Raw genomic sequence first — 21,207 nt, 5'->3', positions numbered from 1 at the left:
ATGTGGAAAAAGTGAAGCGCTGTGAATACTTTTTAGATGCCCTGTAAGACTGATTCTTTTCCACTTGCAGCCACTTGGTCAGTATTCATCTTCCAAGCCTCCCACACAGAGTAATACAACAAATTTGCAAGAATACATTATTAATTTCCTGTCAGAAATGGCAGCCACCTCCTACGACAAGTACTCATTCACAATCTTTTTTTTTTTCATTTTCAGTTTTCATTTCCTGTAATGCACCTGAGACAAATGCTCATCCCGTGTCCCCCTCCTGTGGTCCATGTCCATTTTCCTGTTCCTCTGTGGCCATGGTGACACATCAACCCACAAGAACACAGCATCCACACATGCACACACTCATACCATGTATCTCTTGGATGTTGCTGGAACAAAAGCACGCACAGACACACACAAACACACACACACACACACATCGATTGGGATGAACCAGTGGATGGAAGGACAGATGGACAAAAGTTCAAGGAATTTGATTTTCAACCTGATTTTTATTATTATTAGCACAGGTGGGACAAAATCATCACCAAGTCACTCTCAAGTCATGAATCAGCTAGTCCCAAGTCTCAAGTCATAATTATTTGCAAGCTGAATGGAGGTTGAGTAGTGTGTGCCAACTACAGGGGCATCACACTATTCAGCCTCCCTGGTAAAGTCTACTCCAGGGTGCTGGAAAGGAGGGTTCAGCCGATAGTGAAACCTCTGATTGAAGAGGAACAATGTGGGTTCCGTCCTGGTCATGAAACAACCGACCAACTGTTCACTCTCACAAGGATCCTGGAGGGTGCCTGGGAGTATGCCCATCCAGTCTACATGTTTTGTGGACTTGGAGAAGGCATATGATTGGGTACCCTGGGAGATACTGTGGGAGGTGCTGTGGGAGTATGGAGTGAGGGGGTCCCTTCTCAGGGCCATCCAATTTCTGTACTCACAAAGTCAGAGCTGTGGGGTGCTCGGCAGTAAGTCGGACTCGTTTCCGGTGGGGGTTGGCCTCCACCAGGGCTGTGCCTTGTCACCAATCCTGTTTGTGATATTCATGGACACGGTTGTGTGTACTGTAATAAAACTGATTGGTGATTGGATTTGGAGGGCTCTCTGTTGGGACTGTTTACACAGAGACTGCTATCTGCTGCTTTGGACTTGAACTAACAGTCTTTTTCAAGACTTTTTTTACTTTTTTACTTTTTAATTTTTTTTTTTTTTTTTTTTTTTACTTTTTGCTGTGCTCCAACGCCTAAGGAAGACCTCTAACGGTCGAAACATCGCGACGGAGCACTTTTATCAGCTAACTTTCATTAGCGTTGGCAGGCTAACTAGCTTGCTAATGCTTTCGTTTTTATTTTTTATTTTTTTTATTTTAGCACCGTTGTCGTGCGTTGCCTGTGCTGCTTCATGGCCTGTTTGGTGCCTTGATTGGGGCACTCCTTCTGCTGATCACCTCTGGATTATTTGCACATTATTCACTTTGTGTGTTTTTGGGAATCCGCTAGCTTAGCGTAGCTACTAGCTCTTAGCCGATTTAGCATGGCGGCTTCTCCTGTCTCTCCCGCACTTTTCTGCTCTGGGTGTGAAATGTTTAGTTATTCCTCGGCCTCCTTTAGCAGTAACGGTACTTGTAATAAGTGCAGCTTATTCGTAGCTTTGGAGGCCAGGCTGGGCGAATTGGAGACTCGGCTCCGCACCGTGGAAAATTCTACAGCTAGCCAGGCCCCTGTAGTCGGTGCGGACCAAGGTAGCTTAGCCGCCGTTAGTTCCCCCTGGCAGATCCCGTGCAGTCGGGAAAGCAGGCTGACAGGGTGACTGTGAGGAGGAAGCGTAGCCCTAAACAGAATCCCCGTGTACACCGTCAACCCGTTCACATCTCTAACCGTTTTTCCCCACTCGACGACACACCCGCCGAGGATCAAACTCTGGTTATTGGCGACTCTGTTTTGAGAAATGTGAAGTTAGCGACACCAGCAACCATTGTCAATTGTCTTCCGGGGGCCAGAGCAGGCGACATCGAAGGACATTTGAAATTGCTGGCTAAGGCTAAGCGTAAATTTGGTAAGATTGTAATTCACGTCGGCAGTAATGACACTCGGTTACGCCAATCGGAGGTCACTAAAATTAACATTAAATCGGTGTGCAACTTTGCAAAAACAATGTCGGACTCTGTTGTTTTCTCTGGGCCCCTCCCCAATCAGACCGGGAGTGACATGTTTAGCCGCATGTTCTCCTTGAATTGCTGGCTGTCTGAGTGGTGTCCAAAAAATGAGGTGGGCTTCATTGATAATTGGCAAAGCTTCTGGGGAAAACCTGGTCTTGTTAGGAGAGACGGCATCCATCCCACTTTAGAGGGAGCAGCTCTCATTTCTAGAAATCTGGCCAATTTTTTGGATCCTCCAAACTGTGACTGTCTAGCGTTGGGACCAGGAGGCAGAGTTGTAGTCTTACACCTCTCTGCAGCTTCTCTCCCCCTGCCATCCCCTTATTACCCCATCCCCATAGAGACGGTGCCTGCTCCCAGACCACCAATAACTAGCAAAAATCTATTTAAGCATAAAAATTCAAAAAGAAAAAATAATATAGCACCTTCAATTGCACCACAGACTAAAACAGTTAAATGTGGTCTATTAAACATTAGGTCTCTTTCTTCTAAGTCCCTGTTGGTAAATGATATAATAATTGATCAACGTATTGATTTATTCTGCCTAACAGAAACTTGGTTACAGCAGGATGAATATGTTAGTTTAAATGAGTCAACACCCCCGAGTCACACTAACTGTCAGAATGCTCGTAGCACAGGCCGGGGCGGAGGATTAGCAGCAATCTTCCATTCCAGCTTATTAATTAATCAAAAACCTAGACAGAGCTTTAATTCATTTGAAAGCTTGTCTCTTAGTCTTGTCCATCCAAATTGGAAGTCCCAAAAACCAGTTTTATTTTTGTTATTATCTATCGTCCACCTGGTCGTTACTGTGAGTTTCTCTGTGAATTTTCAGACCTTTTATCTGACTTAGTGCTTAGCTCAGATAAGATAATTATAGTGGGCGATTTTAACATCCACACAGATGCTGAGAATGACAGCCTCAACACTGCATTTAATCTATTACTAGACTCTATCGGCTTTGCTCAAAAAGTAAATGAGTCCACCCACCACTTTAATCATATTTTAGATCTTGTTCTGACTTATGGTATGGAAATAGAAGACTTAACAGTATTCCCTGAAAACTCCCTTCTGTCTGATCATTTTTTAATAACATTTACATTTACCCTGATGGACTACCCTGCAGTGGGGAATAAGTTTCATTACACTAGAAGTCTTTCAGAAAGCGCTGTAACTAGGTTTAAGGATATGATTCCTTCTTTATGTTCTCTAATGTCATATACCAACACAGAGCAGAGTAGCTACCTAAACTCTGTAAGGGAGCTAGAGTATCTCGTCAATAGTTTTACATCCTCATTGAAGACAACTTTGGATGCTGTAGCTCCTCTGAAAAACAGAGCTTTAAATCAGAAGTGTCTGACTCCGTGGTATAACTCACAAACTCGTAGCTTAAAGCAGATAACCCGTAAGTTGGAGAGGAAATGGCGTCTCACTAATTTAGAAGATCTTCACTTAGCCTGGAAAAAGAGTTTGTTGCTCTATAAGAAAGCCCTCCGTGAAGCTAGGACATCTTTCTACTCATCACTAATTGAAGAAAATAAGAACAACCCCAGGTTTCTTTTCAGCACTGTAGCCAGGCTGACAAAGAGTCAGAGCTCTATTGAGCTGAGTATTCCATTAACTTTAACTAGTGATGACTTCATGACTTTCTTTGCTAACAAAATTTTGACTATTAGAGAAAAAATTACTCATAACCATCCCAAAGATGTATCGTTATCTTTGGCTGCTTTCAGTGATGCCGGGATTTGGTTAGACTCTTTCTCTCCGATTGTTCTGTCTGAGTTATTTCATTAGTTACTTCATCCAAACCATCAACATGCTTATTAGACCCCATTCCTGCCAGGCTGCTCAAGGAAGTCCTACCATTATTTAATGCTTCAATCTTAAATATGATCAATCTATCTTTGTTAGTGGTTATGTACCACAGGCCTTTAAGGTGGCAGTAATTAAACCATTACTTAAAAAGCCATCACTTGACCCAGCTATCTTAGCTAATTATAGACCAATCTCCAACCTTCCTTTTCTCTCAAAGATTCTTGAGAGGGTAGTTGTAAAACAGCTAACTGATCACCTGCAGAGGAATGGTCTATTTGAAGAGTTTCAGTCAGGTTTTAGAATTCATCATAGTACAGAAACAGCATTAGTGAAGGTTACAAATGATCTTCTTATGGCTTCGGACAGTGGACTTATCTCTGTGCTTGTTCTGTTGGACCTCAGTGCTGCTTTTGATACTGTTGACCATAAAATTTTATTACAGAGATTAGAGCATGTCATAGGTATTAAAGGCACTGCGCTGCGGTGGTTTGAATATTTGTCTAATAGATTACAGTTTGTTTATGTAAATGGGGAATCTTCTTCACAGACTAAAGTTAATTATGGAGTTCCACAAGGTTCTGTGCTAGGACCAATTTTATTCACTTTATACATGCTTCCCTTGGGCAGTATTATTAGACGGTATTGCTTAAATTTTCATTGCTACGCAGATGATACCCAGCTTTATCTATCCATGAAGCCAGAGGATACACCAATTAGCTAAACTGCAGGATTGTCTTACAGACTAAAGACATGGATGACCTCTAATTTCCTGCTTTTAAACTCAGATAAAACTGAAGTTATTGTACTTGGCCCCACAAATCTTAGAAGCATGGTGTCTTACCAGATCGTTACTCTGGATGGCATTTCCCTGATCTCTAGTAATACTGTGAGAAATCTTGGAGTATTTTTGATCAGGATATGTCATTCAAAGCGCATATTAAACAAATATGTAGGACTGCCTTTTTGCATTTACGCAATATCTCTAAAATCAGAAAGGTCTTGTCTCAGAGTGATGTTGAAAAACTAATTCATGCATTTATTTCCTCTAGGCTGGACTATTGTAATTCATTATTATCAGGTTGTCCTAAAAGTTCCCTAAAAAGCCTTCAGTTGGTTCAGAATGCTGCAGCTAGAGTACTGACGGGAGACTAGCAGGAGAGAGCATATCTCACCCGTGTTGGCCTCTTCATTGGCTTCCTGTTAATTCTAGAATAGAATTTAAAATTCTTCTTCTTACTTATAAGGTTTTGAATAATCAGGTCCCATCTTATCTTAGGGACCTCGTAGTACCATATTACCCCATTAGAGCGCTTCGCTCTCAGACTGCGGGCTTACTTGTAGTTCCTAGGGTTTGTAAGAGTAGAATGGGAGGCAGAGCCTTCAGCTTTCAGGCTCCTCTCCTGTGGAACCAGCTCCCAATTCAGATCAGGGAGACAGATACCCTCTCTACTTTTAAGATTAGGCTTAAAACTTTCCTTTTCGCTAAGGCTTATAGTTAGGGCTGGATCGGGTGACCCTGGACTATCCCTTGGTTATGTTGCTTTAGACGTAGACTGTGGGGGGTTCCCATGATGCACTGTTTCTTTCTTTTTTGCTCCGTGTGCATCACTCTGCATTTAATCATTAGTGATCGATCTCTGCCCCCCTTCTCGGCATGTCTTTCTCCTGGTTCTTTCCCTCAGCCCCAACCAGTCTCAGCAGAAGACTGCCCCTCCCTGAGCCTGGTTCTGCTGGAGGTTTCTTCCTGTTAAAAGGGAGTTTTTCCTTCCCACTGTGGCCAAGTGCTTGCTCATAGGGGGTCATTTGACCGTTGGGGTTTTCATGGTTATTGTATGGCCTTGCCTTGCAATATGGAGCGCCTTGGGGCAACTGTTTGTTGTGATTTGGCGCTATATAAGAAAAAGTTGATTGATTGATTGATTGATTGACACGATATCGAGGCGTAGTCAGGGGGAGGAGGGTCTCATCACTGCTTTTTACAGATGATGTGGTCCTGTTGACTTCATCGGCCTGTGACCTCCAACACTCACTGGATCGGTTCGCAGTCAAGTGTGAAGTGGCTGGGATGAGGCTCTGCACCTGTAAATCTGAGGCCATGGTTCTCAGCAGGAAACTGATGGATTGCCTACTACAGGTAGGGAATACGGTCTTGCCCCAAGTGAAGGAGTTCAAGTACCTCGGGATCTTGTTCATGAGTGAGGGGACAATGGAGCGTGAGATTGGCTGGAGAATCAGTACAGCATGGGCAGGTTGCATTCGCTCTACCATATTGTTGTGATGAAAAGGGAGCTGAGCCAAAAGGTGAAGTTCTCAATCTACTGGTCAATCTTCATTCCTACTCTCACCTATGGTCATGTGGGTTGGGTCATGACCGAAAGAACTAGATAGCGGGTGCAAGCGGCCGAAATGGGCTTCCTTAGGAGGGTGGCTGGTGTCTCCCTTAGAGATAAGGTGAGAAGTTCGGTCATCTGTGGGGAGCTCAGAGTAGAGCTGCTGCTCCTTCGCGTTGAAAGGAGCCAGCTGAGGAGGATGCCTCCGGGGCGCCTCCCTAGGGAGGTGTTCCAGGCATGTCCATCTGGGAGGAGATTATATCTCCACACTGGCCTGGAACGCCTCGGAATATGCGTCAGCCCTCCAGTGACTCCTTCTGCATATGAAATCAGATCAGCTTCAGGTGTGACATTAAAGAGGTACAATAGATAGATATCCCGCACGGTGTGTCCACATGTCAATGGTGTTGAAAAAGAATTCCGATTAACATCAACGTTGAAATGGTCAAAGTCTGATCACCTCCCTACAACTTTATCATCTGGAACTGCAGTAATCACAAGTGAAATGACACAGCGGTCACATCGCCGAGCCGCCGCAGCAGCGGAAACAGCTTTAAAATAGTCGTGTAATTAGTTTGAGCATGAAAGTGTTTTTTGTTGCTGACATGCATCGCGCTACAGAGGCTCATACTTCACGTCAGCTCGGGAAGATAATTAGTGGCTAATTAATTATCAGCTCATTCACATCTCCCGGCACGTCGTGTCGCGCCTTTTCTCTCACACGTGTTACTGCCTAATCTCAAAACACCAACAGAAGTTGAAATTAGATGTAGGCTGCTTGTTGCTCATTAGCATTGTGACCAAGTGCACCGTTAATCACGGACATCGCCGTCTGCGCGGAAAAAAAAACAAGCGAAATAATAATCTGTGAAACTCTTCTGAGTGTTGATAATTGTCACCAACCACCGTTTCCTTTCAAAACCACATTTTCTTTTCAAATTTGTTTGGATTAATCAAGCTGTTATTTTTTTATAATTATTATTTTGAACTATTACCATTTTTCCCCCCCACACAAAAAGTTTATTTTTAATGCATTTATATCAATTCATTATTTCTGTCTCATTTAATTATTCTGTCAGTGGCCACCAGTGGTGCTGTGACAAGTTGATGGCTGCATGCACAAAAAGAAAGAATAAATACAAAAATAATAAATAAAATGTGAAACATTGACTGCAGTGACAGATCGTCATTAAAATAATAACACGCCATTTATGCACCAACTCCGAGACGTGCAATCACGGTCTGTTTATCACATGGATTCACTGGCTAGAATGTGATTATTTGCATGTGTAATGCTGCTCTGAATGCAACACGCCAACAGGGGGAACAGGAGATGGTGTTTGGAGAAAACAGGAGCACTGATTGGATAATTAAGCGCCTATTTTTGGAGCGGTGCCATAAGACGAACTGTCGACACGCCGTGTGAACACTGTGCACGGTCCCCTTCCCTCCTATAGGACAGAGTGGTGATTGTTTTCGGGCGATTAGGCAAATTGCTAACTAAAAATGTGTGTTTGGAAACAAAACAAATAAAAAAAAAAAAACAGAGGAAGACTAATGAAGTTGTTAAGGGGCACTTTCCAATGGCTAATTACCATTAAGAGTATTAAACGGACCTGAAGACGAATGTTTTCGGGAGCAAGTCAGCCCTCAACTGTGACTTTCATCTTTCTTGCCCGCGTTCAGTTAACGATGAGGTTAGCATTATTTAAAATTAAGGTCAGCAGGGGTTCTCCACTGAGGCCCAGAGGTTGTTTGAATAGGAAAGACGACTAAGTCAATCACGGAATCATTTCTAATGACTGGGTTTTACTGGAAAGGGACTTTTCGAGTAACGATTTGAAGAAGGATAAGTCCGATACCAATCCTGAGGCCCATCAGGAGAGAGCCTATCCCCTAATACTGTCGCGTGAAGTGGATCAGAGTCTACAATTCCCCCTGGATGGGATGCCAGCCATCGCAGGCAGGGGTGAGCCAGGGATTTTGGGCCCCATGATAACAAATTTACTGGGCCACCCCCATATTTTATCAGTATTATAAGCCTCTCTGGGCCCCTGTCAATCATGGGCCCTAGAATCCATCTCCTTATTCTGCCCTTTTTGGCGCCTCTGATCACAGGTTGCTTCCCTAACCAAAATGGTACTCCTTTAGACTGGACGAGGATAAGTAGAGGAACTGTCTGTCCAAGGACACAGACTGTATATACACTGGGCAATTCTGCCTGACGTCACATGTAGGTTTCTATAGAAACCCAAAACAGCCGTTATGAAGCCCGAATCTGGGCATCACCATGGTAGCATCAGCAGCAGCTCTGACTTTGCCTAAACCACGATGAACCCATAGAGGTTAGAGTAGATTACATTAGAAAGAACTTTATTGATGCCTTGGAAAGACTCCTTCAGGCAAATTGAGGTTCCAACAGCATTGTATGGCAGCACACAGGGGAAGAAGCACACAGAGTATCAAAAGTGAAAGTGAAAGAAAAAAAGCGTGGGTGGATCCTTTGTGTGACAAAAGGGGCCTGAACGTGCCCCGACGTTTGAGTATGTACCAGCTAAGCTAATAGGCTAACCACGATTCGGATGCTTATTAAACCATATTTTCGGGGACTACGCGTGGTTCTCATAATGTTACTCTGGTGTCTGCATAAAAAGTTATAAGCCCATTAGTTTCTCAGACACTGCACATTAACAGGGCTTAACAGATCAAGCTGTCAATAGCAGCTAAAAGTGCGAACACTGTTAGCATACAACATTAAATAAGTTGAGAGTTTCACTCAGGGGAATATTTCAACACGGACGTCTTAGATGGTCTGTTAGGATGTTTGACCACCTAACAAAGCAGATTTGTCCAGGTGTTTGTAATAAAATGCACAAAATAGCAGACATAGCATCCACAACAGCTAGCAGCCGTATCAAGCAGATGGCGAGTTACTGATGTTACGTAGCTCAGTTTAGCCACTGTCACTCAAAGTGACCACACCCCCAATTATACAAATGAAGCATGCGCAGCGGCGTGAAGCTCGCTCATGGTGCAGGGAGTCCCAAACAGGAAGTGCCAAACTTTGAGTCCACATTGAAACAGGAAACGTCAAATGTCAAACACTTCCTGGATCAACATTTCCTGGATTGACAGATGAGATCTCATGGAATCTCGTGGGAACTCAGTGGCAAGTTCACACTGAAACAGTAGTGCCAAATTTTGAGTCCACTGTGAAACAGGAAATGCCAAATGTTGAATACTTCCTGGCATGGGCGGAGCAAGAGTGGAGGCCAAGGTTTGCTCTGGACTCACCTGAAATGTGATTGGACACAGATGATTGTCATGTCACGGCAGCGCACGTCTGGTTGAAAAGAGCTGCATTTTGAAATCAGTGAGTCATATTGGCTGCTAGGTTCCTCCTGTCCAGTAGTTGGTGCTGTGTACCACAAAATGTTCTAATCCACCTTAGTAGAAGAAAAAAAACGTTTGCCTCAGATTTGAACTGAACACATCGTTTGAACCATGAACTAATAATGACGTCAAAGTTACATTGGTGAGTAAACGAGTTTTATGCCAGAAATGAGGTCCAGGTTGTTAAAAGCGGCATTTCTCCTTTAATTTGGGTTGTCTTATATACGAGGTCTATTAGAAAAGTATCCGACCTTATTATTTTTTTCAAAAACCATATGGATTTGAATCACGTGTGATTACATCAGACATGCTTGAACCCTCGTGGGCATGCGAGAGTTTTTCACGCCTGTTGGTTACGTCATTCGCCTGTGGGCAGTCTTTGAGTGAGGAGTCCCACCTCTCGTCGATTTTTTCATTGTTTAGGAATGGCTCAGAGACTGCTGCTTTGTTTGATCAAAATTTTTTCAAAACTGTAAGGCACAACTGAGTGGACACCATTCGATAAATTCAGCTGATTTTCGGTAACAATTTTAACGGCTGATGAGAGATTTTGGTCTGGTAGTGTCGCCGTAAGGACGGCCCACGGCACCTGACGGCGATCTGCGCTTCGAGGCGGCAGCGTCTCGCCGTTTCAAGTTGAAAACTTTCACATTTCAGGCTCTGTTGACCCAGTAAGTCGTCAGAGAACAGAGAACTTTCAGAAGAAGTCGGCATGAGGAGTTTATTCGGACATTCCATTGTTAACGGACATTTTGTAATGAAAGAACGTGCGGGTAGAGTCGCATGTCGGGCCGGACCCGACCGCGGGGGGTCGCGACAGGAAAAACACCTCCGTTGGAAACCTTAACGGGCAAGTTGGAACATGCCCAAGCTGTTAAACAATTTCTCAGTTACTCACTTGTTGAAAGCCATCAAAAGCAGCCTGAATTTTACAAATGGTTTTCAACACAGAGGTGTTTTTCCTGTCGCGGCGCACACAGATTCACCGAGTCGTCACGGAAATGACTCGGTGAATTTGCGCGCACGTCTTTCATTAAAAAATGTCCTTAAACAGTGGAATGAGCCGCGCCAACCTGTCGGTTGCGGATATCAGCGGATGACAGTGGATATGCGGCACGTTGATTGTGTATGTCCTGCGTATGTCTTCAGTATGTGCTCAGGAATGATGCAGATCTCATCTGCATTAGGATTTTGAGCCGCTCAAAAATCCTGGCTGCGGACATGCATGCCTGTGGATGTTCACGGACGTGTTCGGATGTCGGCTGACTCATACAGGAATGTTACACAGATATTGCGGTTGTTTGGCGGATGTGGGCAACTTTTGTGCGCATTCCATACGCAAATCCTCCTAACCGCCAGTGGGACAGGGCCCTAAAACAAAATCTCCTGAGGTGTTCTCGGGGTATTACAATACTGTTTCAGAAATTAAGACTTTAAAATAATGCACGTTTCACTGAAAGTCAGATTTTCATGTAATTAAAAGGAAAATTAAGTGCTGTGTGAGAAAGTGTTGTTACCAGTATGTTAATGTGAAGCTCTTCATTTATATTCTGTGAATTTAATGGAATTTTAAAGACCCACAGACAAATGTCACCAAGCGGCCCATAGACACTTTAACCTGCTGCTTTGTACTCATTAGAAAAGGTGAGGTGCATTTTTTTTAAAGACAGATGTTTAAAAGATAGAATTTCATTTTGCAATTATGGTCAATAACACACACAAAGTCCTCATTTACATACTGCTGTCTACATCAAGTTAACACCATTTGCACATTTGTCCCTCTTAAATCACCAAAAAAACCTAACGTACATAATTTTTGACAGTCAATTAACCACACAACAATTCATATTATTAAAAATACTTGTAATAAAATGTTCACAAAGGAGCCATTTGGTCATGCTAGCATTAGCTGTTACCATCGCGCTATGTAACGCTAGCGACTTACAAAAAATGATGTCCTTTTTCAAGACGTGTGAATGATTACATCCAACATGAAACACTTCTTTAAGGCACTCACCATTAAGCTCAGGTCATCAGCCACAGTGTGAAAATGAACTTAAAACTTAAAATAAATTAAAACTACTACTTCTTTTGTGTTTATTGGCCAATCACAAACCAGAGTTACAGGTGAATACCGCCACCTACTGTATCGGATCATGTGAACTTATGGCATTAGTTATTCTAAGTCAATACAATACAGAATGTGAAACAATAAAATAATCAAAATGTACAATAAATACAGTATATCCAGAAAGTATTTACAGCGCTTCACTTGTTCCACATTTATGTTACAGCCTTATTCCAAAATGGAATAGATTAATTTTTCCCTCAAAATTCTACTCACAATACCCCATAATGACACCATGAAAAAAGTTTTTTTTTTTTTTTTTTTGGTTTTTTGGTTTTTTGCAACTTTATTAAAAATTTTAAAACTAAGAAATCACATGTACATAAGTATTAACACCCTTTCCTTGATACTATATTGATGTATCTTTGGCAGCAATTACAGCCTCAAGTCTTCTATAATATGATGCCACAAGCTTGGCACATCTATCTTTGGGCATTTTGTCTATACTCTTTGCAGCTCCATCAGGGGAGCGTCGGTGCACGCCATTTTCAGATCTCTCCAGAGATGTTCAATCAGATTCAGGTCTGGACTCTGGCTGGGCCACTCAAGGACATCACAGAGTTGTCCTGCGGCCACTCCTTTATCTTGGCTGTGTGCTTAGGGACATTGTCCTCCTGAAAGATGAATCGTGGCCCCAGTCTGAGTCAAGAGTGCTCTGGAGCAGGTTTTCATCCAGGATGTCTCTGTACAATGTGGCATTCATCTTGCCCTCAATCCTGATTAGTCTCCCAGTTTCCTGCCACTAAAAAACATCCCACAGCATGATGCTGCCACCACCATTCTTCAGTGTGGGGGATGGTGGTGAATCCACAGATAAGCACTGACACCATTTATTATTTGTATATAGCACAGCACAGTTGGAATGAAAGGCATCAGAAGGCTAGGGCAACCCTGTACACTCTGAACACTGGGACATGTCTTTTTTGAACAAACATGACTTCTTTTGTTGATTTCCTTGTGAGTTCAGTATGAAACCATTTATACCAATCATCATAACTATTTTTGCTGATCAATACAGACTTTAGATCATCTCTCTAGCCCAACTAGTAGCAGAGATATAGCAGAAAATATGTTTTCTGCACTGTGTTGACATTGACCTTAACCTTGACCAGCATAGCAATGCATTTTCTCAGTACGCTATGTTTCTGTGAAAGCTCTCAGTTGTCCAGGTGGTTTCCATAGTAGAGAAGCTTGAATTTTCGACTGGACTGGGTTGCTTGACGTGAGGACGTTTCGCTTCTAATCACAGAAGCTTCCTCAGCTAAATTTCTTGCTCTGGTAGTCTGACTCTTGTAGAGAAGATAACGGAAGCCAGCAAAGATGGAGTTTTAAACCCAACCAGACCCCTCCTGCCGAGAGGCAGACTGCTATTGGCTAGTGACTAACAATTGCTCTAATTAGCACCTATTATGCTCTAGTTAGCACCCTCCTAATGACAGGGCAGCTGTCCCTCCTAATGATGGCACTGACGCCTTTCCTGACAACTCTCCTGACAACGTGAAAGCGTGTCTCTTAACCGGGGAGGGGGTCTGAGACACGCTTTGTCCCCTGTTTACAAGCAGTTTCAGTCTTCTGTTCATGGTAATGAGTCATTCACATCACCAGTGTATTGTATTGACAAGGCATTAAAAGCACATGGGAGCTTTGGTCTCTGACAAGAAGATACGTATTTAACACTTGAATGTTAACCTTCGCCTTAGGAAATCGGTAAGTAGGTTATTGTGGCAGTGATGTGGGCCTTAACCAGGCTGTGAAATCCAAACAAAAACCCAGATTTTGAGCAATATGTCCATTTTTTTACTCTCATACCTTCTAATGCCAATGTCAAGACCAGGCATATTTACTTGTACACTTATACCATAGAGCAGGCAGGGCATGCATCAGCCCTCTGATGCCTTTCACTTTCAGCAGTTATGATTAAATGTTTTGAATGATTCACATAAATGCAAGCAAACAGTATATTCCAGCTTTAATCACTGTTAGAAGTATTAGTGTTTTATATTAGGATGCAATGGACTGCAGAAAAGAGAGGTCAGGGTTCTATATCATAAAAAAACATTAAAATCTGTATAAGCCTGTGGTGTGTTTCTGAATCCTAGTCAGCAATTAATATAGAAATGTGATTAGTAGGGTGATTTTTTAATAACCTCTGTTACAGATAAAAACACCTCCAGCAAGCAGGCATGTGCGTATACACAACCTGGAGTCTCAGCAGAAGGGCTGAGATATTCAATACCATCTGCTGAGTGATCCATGTCACCTCACCTATATTGATGATATTTAACAGCGACTTCTGTCTGATAAAAAAATAGTACTTCAGCTGTGAATATCTGCCCGTACGATGTGTAAACGCAATGGCGCCGTAAGCGACCAATATCAGATGCTAGAGAGTGCAGCTTTCATCAACCTTACACGTGGGCTTAGACTGTCCATCCTCACCTTAGTAGATTTCAGAAGTAGTTTACTTTTTCATTTGCGTTTGATAACGAGGATGAGAGTTTGATTTTATTTCTTTTTTTTTTATCTTGGGACACAGACCTTGGACAATTACCTTGATGTACTTTAAGGCGTATTTTAAGATGTTAAATAATAGGGGTGCTGGAAAAAATCGATTCACTTTGCGATTCTTACGATTCTGAATCGATCCAAAATGTCAAAGAATTGATTTTTACAAAGCATTTTTTAAACATTTTCTTGCTTACTCGCTGCGTGTACTGTTTGTCAGGCAACAGCTTCCATACTACAGCGTCCCCGCGAGGGGAGGGTCTGGCGTGCTTCAAACATTCGTGAGCTGCAGCTTAGCATGGCGGACGAAGAGCTAATTCAGCCAGCACCGTCTTTGCTGAAGGCAAATGTTTGAGCGCATTTGGGATTTTATTATTTGCTGCGTAAGAAGGAGCTTGACATGACTTATGCAGTGTGCAAAATCTGCAAAATGAAAGTCAAGTACTTCAGAAACACTTCAAATCCGCAAGCCCACATGCTATGTCATCACCCGGAGCTAAAAGAAGTGGAGCAGCGGTCTCTGCCGACTACTGACCAGCCCTTCGCTAAACTGCCAGCCAACTCTGTACGAGCAAAGCAGATAAGTAAATTTGCACCTTGTAAAGCTGCATTTTCTTAATCATAAACATTTTTTAAGTAATGTAACTATTTCTCAGAGCTCTTTCAATTGAAAATCGATTCTGAATCGAATCGTCACCCCAAGAATCGGAATTGAAATTGAATCGTGAGTTGTGTACGATTCACATCCCTATTAAATAATCACGATCTGTTTTGTGTTTGAGGTAACGTGGGTGACAGCCAATCAGAGTAGAGCTACAACGGTAATGTCAGTCACTGGTCTCTTCAAAACCGCTTCTTTTTATGTGTTTATATACGTTTCTCATATATTATGTACAAGCTAGTGAGAAATAAACACTTCTAAAACTGAAAAATGCTGTTTTTGTAAACCAATTAAAAAGTACTGTAGTAAAACATCTTGCAAAAAATGTCATCTAATATTGAAAATGTATGGGCAAATATCTTTAGGAAAATATATATATATCTGTATATAATTATTAAAGTACAAAGGCTTTTGTTTTTACTGTTTTTTGACATTGTAAGTTAGCATGATGGCAAGTGGATTGTGGTCATGATTTCAAAACAGAAGGTGACTGGTCCATGAGTGTAATATCATCTGTGCTACTTAAGCTTTTTTCTTTTTCTTTTTAGAAAACTGGCAATGCATTTTTTTAGCTTATTGCAAAGGTATATATTTTGACCTCTTTAATATAAAAATAGACACGCATGTGCATGCTTTCAGATATCGAATGTCACGGTTGCATATCATGATTTCTTTTTCCAAAGCTGTTTATGTCTTTATGAAATGTGACTGCACAACGCTCCCTTTGACAGCGGCACCGTCTTCCCAGCAACACTGTCACCGATTGACTTCGTGACTCAAAAATAAACACGTTACAACTTCAACAGCATTCCTCAATAATTCCTTAATGCCTCCCCACTTCGTTTGCCACTGCGGCGCTGTGGTTTCTGGCCAAGCGTACTTCAGCAGAGTGGGCTCTGTGATTGGGATAGAGACCGGGCCAAGAATCCTGTACCAGGACCAGATCTGTGATCCTGAGCGGTCCAGGCCCAGATTAGCCCCTCCTCATCAGTGACACTGGCGCTCCCTTGTTCCCTGGGCTCCAGCTGGAAGAGAGGAGATTAGAACAAGAGGGAGGAGCACACTGAGACACTGGAGATTCCAAACGCCATATTTAGACTGCCTGTGAAATTGGATAACAGAGTACTCTCAAATGTCCTCTTAACACTTTGTATTAACTAGAACTAATATCATTAATTGAATAAATTGCCAAATACTTCAGTGGTGCTTCGAAGGCGGATTCAAACCGGCTGTGTTCTCGTTGTTATCAACATGCCACTGATGCCACAAAAGACATGCAAGGATGTTTGCTGGACTTAATGTGGAGCTTGTGATTTGTTCTTGTTATTGCCATCGTTGATTCAAAGTTTATGTTCATAAGTATCTTTAAAAATGACTCAATACAAGAAGGGTATTTAAAAGTAGTTTGAAAAGTGTCAAGATTCACGGATCGACTGAACCACACTTTATTTATGTCATCAGTGTGTTGACTACCCATCACTATGTGACGGTAAATGTTGCTATTTATCATAACTATTAAAAAGAGAAAGATAACCTATATTATACTTATTGCAAAATATATTTTGTAACCTTGTCTTTCACGGAAAGAATGTCAGCAGCTTTGTCTGGCATTTCTTAGATTAACGTTTTCTTTCCTTAGCTTGGATGCTCTGTCCCTTTTTTATCCTGCAGAAGCTCTTTGTTTTCTCCACCAGTTCTTCAATATAATTTTTTTTCATTCTTTCCATAAAAATGGAGGAAACTTTTAGAATTGGTAGAAAAAATAATTTGTATTATTTTGGGATGCAATATGTAAAAAACTGAACATATATATATTTTTTTATATATATATACTGGAACATTTTTTAAAGGAAATCATAATTCTTGCCTAATAATAGGATATAGATCAGATATAGTAATCCTTCACTTTCCCTCTCCCATTTATAGTTAATTTCTTCTGTTGTTTCACTTTCTTTCTTCCTTGGAAGCCCAAAAGTGAAAATGGTACCTGCTTGTTGTTATTGTCTGTCAGATCCATGTGATTCTGGGTAATTCCCTTTAGCAACAGAGTGCTTTTTTTTTCCATAATGGATGCTAGCATTCTGAACAGTTTGGGTTTAAAATCTGCTGCAAAAAAGGCTAATTCTGCCAACTATATGGAATTATTGGTTATAATTTAGGTGAGTAATCCTGCAAGTAAAATTTGTTCTGATTGGCAACAAATTTGAGGGATTTGTCACTCAGAAAGGATTGAAAAAGTGAAATGTTCATGGCATTATCAATTTTTTTTAATTTTAATATATACATCCCAGGAGCTGTACAACCATTATCCAGTGATGTCACACAATAAGATGTTCTACACTGCAACACCTTCTTATTATGTGTTTGACACCAATTCCAACAAATTAAAGAGACAATACAGAATTTTTTAACCAAGAAGAATGAGCCTGTCATCAACAATCTAACTGTATGGCCTTTGTGGAAAGAGGCACCACCAAAGGAGAAGAGGACAAAGGTAAGTCACTGCCTTTATATTGGCCTGTTTTTATTATTTTCTTTGAATTTTCTGAGTAAGCATGCACATGTGTACTGTAACTTGTGTTTTCACCAAATGGTGTAATTACTTCAGCAAACCCATCATTTTGGCTTTATATTTTATTTCATTTGTTTTGTTGTAGAGGTTAGTTATCAATGTGACCTTAAAGGGCATCATTTTTAAAAATTTTTGATACCTTTCCAATATTCAGAATACTCAAGGTTCACATACTTTTTCTTTCCACTGTATAATCAGACCAGGTTACTTGAAACAATCACATTGTCAAAGGTTACTTGATTACATTTAGATGAATATATGGCAATTTTAAAATTAATTGATTCATTCACATATTAATTTTCAATGATCCAGTGCTGTTAAATTATCAAGCATTGAGACGTAGTCCTACATGTGTAGCCACTAGAGGTCAGTCTTTAATCAATAGTCTGCCTTTTTTAAGCCTGTAATTGTAACATTTGCAAGGTGAAGAAAAATCAATGAAAGATGGAATACATTATTATAAATACAGCATACTAAAGGTCACTTTATTATTGATTTTGAAGAAATCCATTAATATTTTCTGTAATCTAATGGATAACTTCACTAATTACAAATTTAATGCAATGCTAAAATACCTGCAGCTGTATGAGCACTGTGTTCTTTATAATTTGCAGTTGTTTAATTAATTATTAAGATCTATGTACAATATGTACATGTTCAATAAAGCCCCTCTATCAATCACTCATTCAAAAACAATATTTACGTTTTAACACCATCTGCTGGAGGCCTTGCCTGTGGGTGCACATGAGTTTTTGACAAAAGCGGAAGTTGTGCAAATCAAGGAATATTTGTAGATCACCATTTCCAGGTATTAATGAGACAAATTTAACTCCATAGAAAGTTAGCTTTGAGTTAGCAGAGGTTAGCATGTAGGCTAATGTCCGCTGTCTTGTAAATCATTTCAGAGGTGTTATCAGGTTCCAAAACCAGGGTTTTCAGTTTTAGAAGTGTTTATTTCTCAAAATATATGCGAAATGTGATATTCTAGCCAAAAATGAAGCACCGTTAGCATCTAGTGACACCAGGAAGTGATGTTACCACACTAACATCCTCTAAATGTTTTGTAAATCCTTCCTTAGGTTTTATCAGGTTACAAAAACAGTGTTTTCAATTTTACAAGTGTTAATTTCTTGCTAGATTTCACATAATATAGAGAAAGGTGTTATTTCTAGCCAAAAGCAAAATGAAGTTAGCAGCTAGTGATGCCATCATGCTAACATCTGCAATACCTAGTGTCCATATTTGATGACCTCAGTTAAAAATGACTATGTAATTTGCATTAACTAACTGATTATTTTTCAAAGTAATCTGACCAACTCGCATATGACATAACACACACAAAGTCAGAAATGTGCGATACCAAGCTTTTCTGATTTTGAAATATTTGCCAAGATTTTGCCAAATATTACTAGGACTGCTTTTCTTCCACCTGCAAAATATAGCGAAGATTCGTCCCATCCTGTCTATGGCTGATGCTAAGACCCTGATCCATGCATTCATCTCTTCTAGATTGGACTACTGCAATGTTCTATTTTCTGTTTAACCCGCAGTCTAGCATTAGGGCTCTCCAATTGGTTCAAAATGCTGCAGCCAGACTTTTGACACGAAGCAGAAAGTTCAACCACATTACACCCATTTTGGCGTCTCTTCACTGGCTTCCTGTCCTTTGAGATCAGATTTTAAGGTTCCGCTACTAATGTATAAAATTATTCATGGACTGGCACCTCCCTACCTTGCTGACCTAATTAAACCTTACGTACCAGCCCGGGCTTTATGTTCTCAGGGTGCAGGACTACTTTGTGTCCCTACAGTGAATAAGAATCTGTGGGTCATACAGCTTTCTCTTATCGTGCCCCTGTTCTGTGGAATGGTCTCCCTGCGTCAATAAAACAATCAGATTCTGTGGAGACTTCTAAGTCAAGACTTAGACGCACTATCTTTTCCCTTTCGTAGGGCTAGCATACTGGTACAGTTTTGTTTTACCGCTTTTTACTCTTTAAATTCATGTTTTTAATAATTGGAGGGGGCTGCGGCCTCAACTTTACCTAAATTCTGGGTCTTTTAGTGAAGCTTAGGTCTAGCAGCCGGTGATCACTTTAGTATTTCTTCTGTTTTTCTTGTTGATTAATGCTTGCAAATTATATAGTATTTTTGTCTGTTTTTTTCTCTGTTTAAGGTGCAACTCCATCCAGAGATGGTAGTTGTGTTTGTGTTGGCAACCCTCCTGTCCTGTGCACCAACAGCAATTCTTATATATTCGTCCGTGAATTGTTCTGTGAATTCTTTCTGTAATTTATGTTTGTAGCATGGCCCAAGCAGAGGGTCACCCCTTTGAGTCTGGTCTGCTTGAGGTTTTCTTCCTCAAAGGGAGGTTTCCTTACCACTGTTGCTCTGGGGGTTGGTAAGTTTAGACCTTACCTGTGTGAACTGTCTTGAGGCAACTCTGTTGTGATTTGGCGCTATATAAAGGAAAATAAATTGAAATTGAACTGAAATTGCATTTGCTTCATTCCGTCACACTTCAGCACAATGTATGGTAAATTACGCTGTGACAAGTAAGAAAAACTCATTTTCACTTGGAGAAACATCTCAAACATACAACCACATATTTCCTCCTGGGACAGAAGCACCACCTCATCCGCAGGCTCCTCCCCTTCCACAAACCTGTGGAGTCAGAAAAGACGTCTCATTTTTCTAAGCGTCATGGTTACATTCTCGGGCAAATGTCTCGTGTTAAAAATTGGATTTGTGAGTGTGTGTAAGCTCTATTTACAGAAGAGTAACATCCTGGAGGACCAAGAGCTGAATCAATATGGATTCTTTGGAAGGAGAATCAATACGGAGAAGCAAAGGTTAACCTGCCTCAGACGATGGCTCTCCTGCAAGTATCTTGTGTGCCCCTAACCTTAGCATGGCTTCACTGACTGTGGCGGCCACTGCTGTGGTTGTGTTTAACCAGCTGCATCAGCCACTGCGTTGACATGACACAAATGCAAGTTTTACCACCAACTTCTTTGCTGGATAATAGTGATTAACCACATGTAGTGAGTTGCCAATTGTGTCCTGATGTCAGGCAAATTACAACACACATTAATGTTGAGTAAAATCACGACGTGGGCGGCAGACCTGAACTTATTCAATAGATTTGTTGCATATTATGTCACATTACCCAAGAGCCTTGCAAGGTACAACCTTTGAGGGCTGTTTTGCCATTGCTTGTATCCATCAATATATCATAGAGCATTTAACAACAAAATTTTGGCTACAATATTTTGGCAGAGGTAGTTGGATGACCAGTGTCCATAGGACACGCAGAGAGAAAAAGTATAGGTGAAGCTGTTGAGCTGGGATACAAGTATACAAGGCCCTTTGTAATATGCCTCCTACCAGGTTGGCTTATAAACTGCAGAACTGGCAACTGGCTGGCTTATAAAGTGCAGACCTAGCAACCTGGCCTAAAATGAAACAAAGGAGGCTCGAGCTGTTCAACTCTGAACAAAACTGTAATAATCGCTGCTTCGTTTTACCATTTTTACCCCAATGGAGCACGATCAAGCAAGTTTCAAGCCTTCTTGGTCCATCCAATGACATGGATGGATCATGAAGGTACTATGATGCTTCAAACGTGCCCCAATTTGTTAT

This window comes from Thalassophryne amazonica, chromosome 20, assembly GCF_902500255.1.
Source record: "Thalassophryne amazonica chromosome 20, fThaAma1.1, whole genome shotgun sequence".
Taxonomy (NCBI): Eukaryota; Metazoa; Chordata; class Actinopteri; order Batrachoidiformes; family Batrachoididae; genus Thalassophryne; species Thalassophryne amazonica.
The sequence above is the reverse complement of the archived record's forward strand: the minus strand, read 5'-3'. Positions refer to the sequence as shown.